Raw genomic sequence first — 10,165 nt, forward strand, 5'->3', positions numbered from 1 at the left:
TTTGCTGACATCCTTGATTTGCTAACACTGGCAGTGGATCCAAAAGAGGCCTTTAATGGTCTGCACTGTGTGTCCACAGAAAACAAGAGGAGTAACAACTGGCTCTGCTGAAGAAGCTCTGTATGTTGGTGCTGAGCCTATAGTCTGGGGCCCACACCAAGCACTGCAGCTATTCACACTCTCTCCACTTGTTATACCTTCTCATTTTTTTTTTTTTCACCTGGAATTAGAAGGAAAAAATAGTCTGCAGGAACAGATTAGAGAGATTGAATTCCAAGGTACTCGAAATCCAAATACACTAAAAAACCTCTTAAGGCTCTTCTGGAAATGTCAAATAGAGCAAGATCATGCCCACATGAAATGGTGACAGCTCAGTGTGCTGCTGTCCATAGCACTCTTTCCTATGAGTTTACCTGACAGAGAGGCCTCAGGAATATTGCAGATATAAGGGACTGCTATTTCCATTTCTACCACTAAACCACACTCATAAAGCAATGCTTGGTCACATTATAGCAAAACGCCAGCATTTTTGAAAATGCTGCAGCAGCTTATGAATTAGATTTGTATTTCTAGTAATGCCAAATATTAATCAATCTAAGTCAAAAAGAAACTGAAGCTCCTCCAGTCAAGTCCGGTGAAACCAGAGGAATACCAAAGACAGAGAAGTAGTTTTTTCTGTAAGCCACTACCCCTGCAGCTGCTGTTACAATTTCAAGTTGAACACAAGTGTACACAAGCAAGTCAAATCTTTCCTTACAGGCACTTACAGAAGAAAATTAAGCAGCAGCACCTGAATTCCACTCACCTCATGGCAGCATTCAGATTTGCTTTGTAAGCAAATCAGCAACAGCACTGGTTTTGCTCCACATGTCCTGGAACACCACAGGCAGCCCTGTGGCATGACACCCCAGAACATCACGCACCTCCCTAGCTGCAGGTGAGTGCTTTCATAATTTTTAATACTGCTGGTTTCACCTTGAGCATTAGGGGAAGCCATGCAGCCTCAGCCAGACACTTGCTGCTTTTTCTTAGGGATTATTTAACTGTTGGAGTTCACTAAACTGCCCTAAGACATTGCCTTTCTTTTAATCCTAGTTATCAGTTAGCCCGAGGCATGCCAAGGGCACAAGACTACTGAAGTGACAGTCCCCAGCAAAGCTGCCTGGACAGCTGCAGGCACCAGACGTGGACTGCCTGCCACTCACTGCCCACCCAAACAAGGACATGCTCCCAGATCCCAGCCCGGTGATGGCAGCTTTCCAGCCCTCCAGCAGCAGCAAGCTGATCCCCTTTCTCCTCTCCTGGCTGGCCCTGCTGCCACTCCCTTCTTCTCTGAGCCTCAGGAGCTGAGGCTGGCTCAGCTGAGCATCAGCCCCTCAGACCCAGGCAGCGACTCCCGGGTTTACCTACGCTGCTCAGAGCCTTCGGCAGACTCTGTTGCTTGTTCTGTAACTCTTGAAAAGGAGAATATTAGTTCTCAGCCTCAGCTTCTGTTTAGTTAGATCACACATGCACAGGTGTGATAGCTAAAAACTCAACAATTAGATTGCTGAAAGAAAAGTGTGACCTTTAGAAGTGACATGAGATGATCTGGTGGGTTGTCAGTTCTGTTGCCATTACTGGATCAGTGGTGTGCTGCCGGCCCAGGGAGATGGCTTCACTCTGCCCCCGACTTTTCCTCTTCCTCCTCTCCCAGCTGTAAGTTTCACTCACAGTATCACAGGATTAACTAGACTGGAAATACCTTTGAGATGACCTAGTCCAACCTATGACCTAACACCACCTTGTCAACCATACCATGGCACCGAGTGGCACGTCCAGTCTTGTCTTACCCATCTCCAGGGATGGTGACTCCACCACCTTCCTGGGCAGCCATTTCCAATGCCAAAGCACTCTTTCTGTGAACAATCTTTTCTTTATGTTAAGCCTAAACTTCCCCTGGTGCAGCTTAAGGCTGTGTCATCTTATCCTCATGTTGATTGCCTGGGAGAAAAGCCCAGCCCCCACCTGGCTACACTCTCCTGTCAGAGAGTTGTAGAGAGTGATGAGGACTGATAAGCCTCCTCCAGGATCAACAACCCCAGCTCTCTCAACTGGACCTCACAGGACTTGTGTTCCAGACCCCTCACCAGCCTTGTTGCCTTTCTCTGGACACGCTTCAGCCCCTCCATGTCCTTCCTAAACTGGGGGGCCCAGAACTGGACACAGCACTCAAGGCAGGGAGTGGAATGAGGTGGGCTTTAAGGTTACTGCCCATCCAAACTATTCTGTGATTTTATGATAGATGTGGGAATAAAGTGTGGCTTCTCTCAGCAGGGAGGAGTGATGCTCTCCAGTGTGGAAGAAACCAACCTGGTCCTGTGTTATCATCATATTGTGACGCTCCCATACCTCCTCAGTGATTTCTCGTGGGCATCTCCTCACAGCACTGACTCCTTCTTCACAGTGGAGCCAACAAACTCCATCTCTCTCCTCAACCAGCTAACCCACTCTTTTGTAGCACTCATCATCTTATTGGACACAGCTGTGGCCTGTTCCTAATCTTTGGTGATTAGTACAGCTGCAACTCCCCAGGTATGAGACTACCTTCTGCACTATATTTTCTTACATTCCATCCCTCCACAATTCCCCCTTTTCTTTTAATTACAAAGTTGCAACATCTCTGGAAAGATATGTTTGAGTAAATTGATATTATAACATATTCACATATCTCACTTAGGACTAACAGTATACAAATGTTCAGGCAACATGTCACAGCAAGAACATCAACCTAAGGCTTTTCATAAACTAATGTTGTGTTTACTGTCTTTTGCAGGGCCCTTTGCAAAAGATAGTAAACCCAGTACAATCATCTTTTGTGTAATTTCTGTTTAACTCTGGAACGTGTCTGTGTGCTGACCTTGATTTATTACTCAAACTTACATTTCATATTATCAGAAACTCTTACACTTCTAGAATATTGACAATATCAATAGCTGTACAACTTATAAGGCAATCACAAGAATAAGTTAAAGGCTATGTATTAGGATAGTAACAAACCAACAGTTACATAGTTTTATCAATAGCTATACAATTTGAACAACATCGATCCAGTATCTGTCAAGTGTACTTAGGCTTATGGAATATAAACTTTTACACTTATGCCTAATCGAAGATTAATAGTTGCAATTCACAAACAAAATGCATATGTTTCATCAGCAAACGAATACACCATACTGAATGATAGAGCTACTCTGTCCCCAGCTCCAACTGCTCTTTTAATAATTTTCTTCTTCCTTTTACAGTTCTTTGTTGTATTAGTTGGCCACTGCAAGCCTCTCTTGCCCTGCTCTGTTTCCCATGTAGATAAAACAACCTATTCTTCACTTGATATGTTATTTCCCATTGTGTCCCCCGCCTACCTGTGCTGCAGGTGTCGAAATCTGTCGGGCCCAGAGCAGGCAGCCTCCCCTGCTGCTCTCAGTGCTACGCTGGGCTCCATCTCCAGCTCGCCCTACAGCCCATCCCCAATCACATCGGGTTACAGTGGAGATGGCCACTATACAATTTTAGAGGGCTTCTCTTACATGTTGTCTGTGCAGCTCTGGCTCTGCCTCTCAGAGTTCCTCATTGCTTTTGTTCCAGTGCTCATGTAGCAGCAACTTAGCAAACCATATGTTATTTCTCATTGTGTCTCTAGCAGCTCACCTGCACTCCAGGTGTCAAAATTTGTCAGACCCAGACCAGGCAGCATCCCCAGCTGCTCTCAGTGCTACGCTGGGCTCCATCTCCGTCTGCACCTCGCCCTACAGCCCAATCCTGAATCACATCAGGCTACTGTGGAGATGGCCACTATACGGTTTTAGAAAACTTCTCTTACATATTGTCTGCTCATGTAGTAGCAACTTTCCCGTTGTGTCCTGCTACACACACTGCCATTCAGGGGGAACCTGGCACTGTCCTGGGTCCCCTCTGGACAGCGGCCATACCTTGGCAGGGGGCATGGGGCTTGCTCCAATGCACCAAATAAGCAAAGTGTGTAGCGTCTGCTCCTCATATCCAGCACTCTTCTTCTTGGAGGTGGTATCCCATACATTGTCCCAACTTCTAGGCTCCCAGGTCTGCCTGGCTATAGCTCATCTGGATTTTTAGGCTCTCAGGCTCTTGGTCTGCCTGACTCCACCATCTTATTTCTCTTAGGCCTGCATTCGTCATCCTGAATCACCTTGGGATCACATTGCTTAATATTTAAGTCCTTTTTCCCAAACCACCACAGGATCCCCTCCTTACTGTTCTCTCTACAGCTCACTACCTGAATCACCACAGGATCATGTCAGAATCATATCAGGGCCACCAACTGTTGTCATCATATTGTGAAGCTCCCATACCTCCTCAGTGATTTTTCATAGGCATCTCCCCACAGCACCAACTCCTTCACAACACAACTAACAAACTCCATCTCTCTCCTCAACCAGCTAACCCACTCTTTTGTAGCACTTGTCTTCTTATTGGACACAACTGTGGCCTATTAAGGGCAGGCCTGTTCCTAATCTTTGGTGATTAGTACAGCTGCAACTCCTCAGGTGTGAAACTACCTTCTGCACTATCATCTTTATTTTCTTACATTCTATTCCTCCATAGTCCTGTACCAGGGAATACTGCATGCAGGGACCTGGAGAGTCCTTTCTGCCAAGGACACGCTGTATGCCCATGCCCAGCTCCATTTTGGCTCTTCCAGTGACTCCCCTGGGTTATCAGTGGCACAGAGCTCTGCTGTGCTCATGTAAAGATGGCTCATGGCTGATTACACGTGACCTGCTTGCTTGCTGCAAACTCCAGCGTGTTTTCCTTATTTCTAGTAGGTGTTAGGGAGATGGTGGATTCAGCTTGGGGCCGCAGCCAGGAACTATTTTCTTGTATTACCATTAAGTGCAGTCCAGTGCCATAGTATAGAAAAACACAGCAGATATATCCCATCCGAGCCTGAAAATGCTAAACTAATTTGAGGAGGGAACATTTTTGTTCCTTCTTTTATAGAAATGAATAAATACAGTGTGACAGGCCAAGTGGCATCAATACACATTCTGTTTGTCAGTAGCTTGGAAAAACAAAACACTCTGAGAACAACCATTTGTGTCTTCAGTCCAAGATATAATGTTGCTGTGAACACTCACAAAAGCTATCTCCTCCAGCATTGTTTGGGGCTAATCAGCACGATTCCAGTTAAGCAGACATGGCCTTACAAATTAATTTATTAATTTCCTTCTCCTAATATCTACTTTTTACAAATGTCAGGATATTGATTCTATACCTGGTCATTCTCTACCAGAGATGAGCTTTATATTTTATAAATCTCAAGTAAACAGAAACAGAATGATTAGGGGGATCCTAAAATCCATCCAGTTCCACCCCCTACATTTGCCAGGGACACCTTCCACTAGCCCAGGCTGCTTCAAGACCCATCCAACCTGGCCTTGGACACTCCCAGGAACGGGGCAGCCACAGATTCTCTGGGGAGCCTGTGCAAGGGCCTCACCACCCTTCTAGTAAAGAATTTATTCCTAATATCCAGTCTAACATTGCCCTCCTTCAGTTTACAGTTGCTTCCCCTTGTCCTATTGCTCTATACCCTGGTGAATATCAAGTAAATTTCCCTCATTTCAGAGAAACACCACTCACTTGGTGAAACCGGCTCAGAACCTGTCCTGAACCACGGTGCCTTGGTAAGGTTGGTGTGGTGAAGTTGGCACATGTGATCAAATCTGGGGATCTGATCTGCATAACTCAGAAGAGGATTGAGCTCATGTGACACCAGCAAGTGCTTTAGACCCTTGCATGAGGTGCATATTAGATTTGCTTTTATCCCTTCAAAACAGCAAAAGGAAGCATTCTCTAAGGAGCATAGTAAAGCGTTAGTGTGCTGTTCCTGAGTGACAATTTCATTACAGACTTACAGAAATGCATTATTATCCTAAACCTACTGCATACTTCAGAAATCAGGGAAGAATTGCTAACCTGCCACAAATTTGACACAAAATTGATCTCTCACGCAAAAAAAAATTAGCAGCCATTGGAATAATACTGTAGTGTCAGGTTTTCTTTGTGCTAGGAGAAATGGCAGGAAATTCACCGTAGAGGGAGAACATTAACTATTTGCAAGCCAAGACCAATGCAAACCTGCTGGGTCTTGGCTCCAAATATGGAGCGGACATCCTGCTCAAGTTTCCTGTGCATCTAGGGACAGCAAAAGCTGTGCTGTAAATCGCTGATTATCTCAATCTTAGTAGGAAGCAGAAATGCTTATAGATCAAACAAAGCTATATGGTTGGATCCTCAGCTAATTTAACAGTGAGCTGTAATGAAATCCACCCATTTACACCAGCCAAGGAGCTGCCCAGTGTCCATTCTAGCAAATAAAGATTTCTTTTATTTTATGGTGGATGCTCAGTACTTTTCCCAGCTCTGCATTTCCTCTGTGAAATTTTAAATGGATTGTTGTGTCGCCACATTTCTCTTCACAGAGAAAAGCAAGGCACAATTCTTCCCAAGAATATTTCTGGGTTTCACATTCTCTGAACCTCAGAGAAAGGAAAAATTATTTTTATCTCATTTGCTGTGCCTGTGTTTGTGTAAAAGTAGAATGCAATATGGAGATTGTTTACCCAAAGTGATGGTGTTTTGTTTCCTTGGCCTATCAGGGCCAAGTGAGTGTGTGTCAGGACTGTTGGCTGACAGTCACGAGATGCTGTGCAGTTGTGTGCAGTTGAGTGCTTGGCAGATTCAGTTTAGATGTAATGTAATATAGTGTAATATAATATAGGATAATATAGTATTATAAAGTAATTAATTAGCCTTATGATAAGATGGAGTCCTCCTCATCATTCCTCCCTGCCACGGGGATCCCTGCAAATACTATATTGTTGCAATTCTATTAAGCAATTTTTATTTTAACCTTTTGCACTTTTCAGTTCACATAATGGATTTGTCAAGGTCTCTAAGTGGTGCATTCAAATCTAATTGCACAGATGCTCTGCAACATTGTTAGTTTGCTCATTTAGCAAAGGGCAGTGATTGAAGGATATGCGTACACATGTCCAGCATCAACTTCAAAACAGACTGGACTGATATTGGTTAGTATTTCTTCTTCCAGCTGGCTTGAGGGACTGAACAAGGGAAGTATTGCCCACCAGCAAAGCCCTGGCACATCACTATTGTTCAAGACAGTCAAAATGGCACAAGATGCTGAAAAGAGAGAATATTCAAGTATTCTTTGCCCCAGATATAAACAGTCTGGGACAGAAATGTGAGAAAAAAAATTCCCTGCCCCAGCATCTGCCCTTGACCCACCTCATGTCCTGTGTGGCCAAAGAAAAGAGACTCAAGGAGGGGAAACAAATGTGATCAGAGCTACCCAGCAAGGAACAAAGAAACAGACTCTTTAGTTACAGAAAGAGACACCTGGGAACATGCAGGAGAGTTCTGTGCAACCTCAGGGTCCTGAGGAAGGTTACAGGGAAGCTGTTCAGTGCTGCTTCCCAGGCTAGACCTGGAAGGTGCCAGCACTACAGCTTCAAAACAGGGAAGAAGCTTTCTAGCCAAAGTGGGGTTTAGGTACAGAATTCTTTGACACAAGCTATTATGGATATTAAAAAAAAAAAAAAAAGAAAAAAGAATTTACAGTGAAAAATATCATTGGCTAAGTTCTAGGTCAAAAATCCTCTAAGGGGTTATTAAAGGGCAGGCCATCTCTAGCTTGGGATATCTTTGAGCATCAGGCAGCTGGCAGTCACACATGTTCCTTCACATCTGCTTTGGAGACAGGTTCCTCACCTGGCTAAGCTGTGTGCTCTCCCAAATCCACAAGCCTCATCTCCACATCAGTGTTGGAGAAGGACATACACACAGTCCCAGTGTGCTCCAGCACACAGTGACTACTTTGTTCCATCTCTGAAGATGCTTATAATGGACATAAAAACATATCCCTCATTTTCACTGCTCTACTGTATTTTATCTCTCTGAGCAGCTTCAGCATCAAACAAGAAACTCACAGCTTTGTTAACTTTCTCTCTCAAGAAGCTGTGAGCATCTGTCAGTGACAAGGAATTCCATGAAAACACAACAAAAAAAAGATCAGGGATTCACATTCCCTCCCTTGCATCACCTTTAGAGGCAGTTTTACACACATGTATATGATTGTGCTCACCTCGTGAGGACTCATGGGGTTCAGATTTAAGAAATAAATTAATTCTTCCCGGTGAAGGTGGTGAGGCCCAGGCGCAGGATGCCCATAGAATCTGTGGCTGCCCCATCCCTGTGAGAGTCCAAGGCCAGGTTGGGCACTGGGGCTTGGAATACCCTGGGATAGTAGATGTCCCTGCCCATGGTAGGAGGTGGAACAAGATGATCTTAAAGTCCCTTCCAATCCAAACGATACTGTGATTCTATGATTTAGCAAAAACCCTTATTTGATCACAACCAGGCATTGATATGGTGGCACTAGTTCTCCTAAACCCTCAGTCAATGAACCCTGTGTAACCCATCATAGCCAACAGAGGCTGGAAGATGAGTAAACCAAATGAGCACACTGAAATCTAGCCTTTTTATAAGATATTAAGGCGAACAATAAATAGTCCATCTGAATGGATCAGTCCCATTTGCCTCTGTGAAAACCTGGCCCAGATTCCCTGGTGCTGATGGTCTGCAGCAGACACAGCAGATTTCCCAATTTTCCTGTTTCTTAGTAGATTTGTCCATGCCGACTTTGACCCTGATGGACCCTGGACACAATACCCCTGATCCTTTAGATACCCGTGAGCAATTTGGGGCCAGAGATATTAAAAGGTCACACATCATTTAGCAAAAACACAACTTCCTTCTTCATGATTTTGAATGGAGACATTGATTTCAAATAAAACCTCTTAACTGACTGGTTTGATTTTGTGTAGTCTTGGTGTTGACAGTGAGTCTTGTCCAAGCTCAAAGATGACAGCGGTAGAGCTCAGGTATTGCTTGTACAGTACCAAAGGCTCAAATGTAGGTGGAGATGATGTAGGTGAATCAACTGGATCCAGATAATTTCTGGAATGCTGTGTTTCTCAGAGTTGTAGTTCAATGTCATTTGTCATCCTGATCACTTCACTTTCTCACCATCTACAAAATAAGCCACTCACCAACAAGCATCTCACCTCTAGGAAAGAAATAAATAATTGGATATTGGCCCCATCTGTCTGCTCTGTCACTGCCTTTTTCCCTTGCCAGTTCTTTGTATTTTTGCCTTTACCAGCTCTTCTTTCTGAAGGCATAACACCACATTTTAATAGGAAAATTAATAAATAAACACTCAGAATGAAAAATTTGTGGGAATGAGATTAAATACAGCTAATTGATTTGTTAATGAAATCTTCCTGAAAGAAATCCAGGGTTGTTCAAACCCTTTATCTGTGATTGCCAATTTACAGAAAAAAAATGCAGGAAAAAATGACAGACATCAGTTTAATTCAGGCGAGAGATGATGGGCACCTTGGAGAGAGACAGCAGCTCCTGGAGAAGCAAAGAAAAGGTTTATCCAGCTGTTGACAGGAAGGACCAAGAAAGCTCTCTCAAGATTTGTGAGGTTTAGCTCCCAAACACAGCAGAACTTTGGCATCCTGCAGTGCCTGAGAGCCCAGAGCACCACAGCTTGGTTTAATTCTGCACCAGCCATGCTCAGAGCAAGAATGTTGTGTCTATCTGGCAGGTAGGGTCCAGTGCGTTGACCTGACAGGCAGAGTCAGAAGGACCTGGTGGGTTTTAGTTCATGGTTGCAAGCAGCAGAGTGGAGATTTGTTGGTGCAGCTCCACAGGCCACATCCCTCATGCACTGAGAAGGTTTTTGGCTTATTGTGAGATTTTGGCATATTTTGTGAAATGTGCTCAGGACACCGCAGCTATGGGTATTGTACTTTTAATCCCCACTTAATCAAAATTCAGTCCCCTGGTTGAACTTAACTGCTGCAGCCACATATTAAATTTTTTTCTCAGGTCTTATCATGGCCAGCATATATAATTCAGCTCTATGAAGAGCTAGAAAGGGGCTATTAGTGGCTTAAATCTTATTTATGCACTAATACGAAGGCATATGTAGTATTTATGGGATGCTTAATCCCTGTGCTAACCCTCTGCACAGAAGCAGGCTGAGCTAAGAAGA

The sequence above is a fragment of the Molothrus aeneus genome, chromosome 12 (genome assembly GCF_037042795.1).
Source record: "Molothrus aeneus isolate 106 chromosome 12, BPBGC_Maene_1.0, whole genome shotgun sequence".
In the NCBI taxonomy this organism is placed as follows: Eukaryota; Metazoa; Chordata; class Aves; order Passeriformes; family Icteridae; genus Molothrus; species Molothrus aeneus.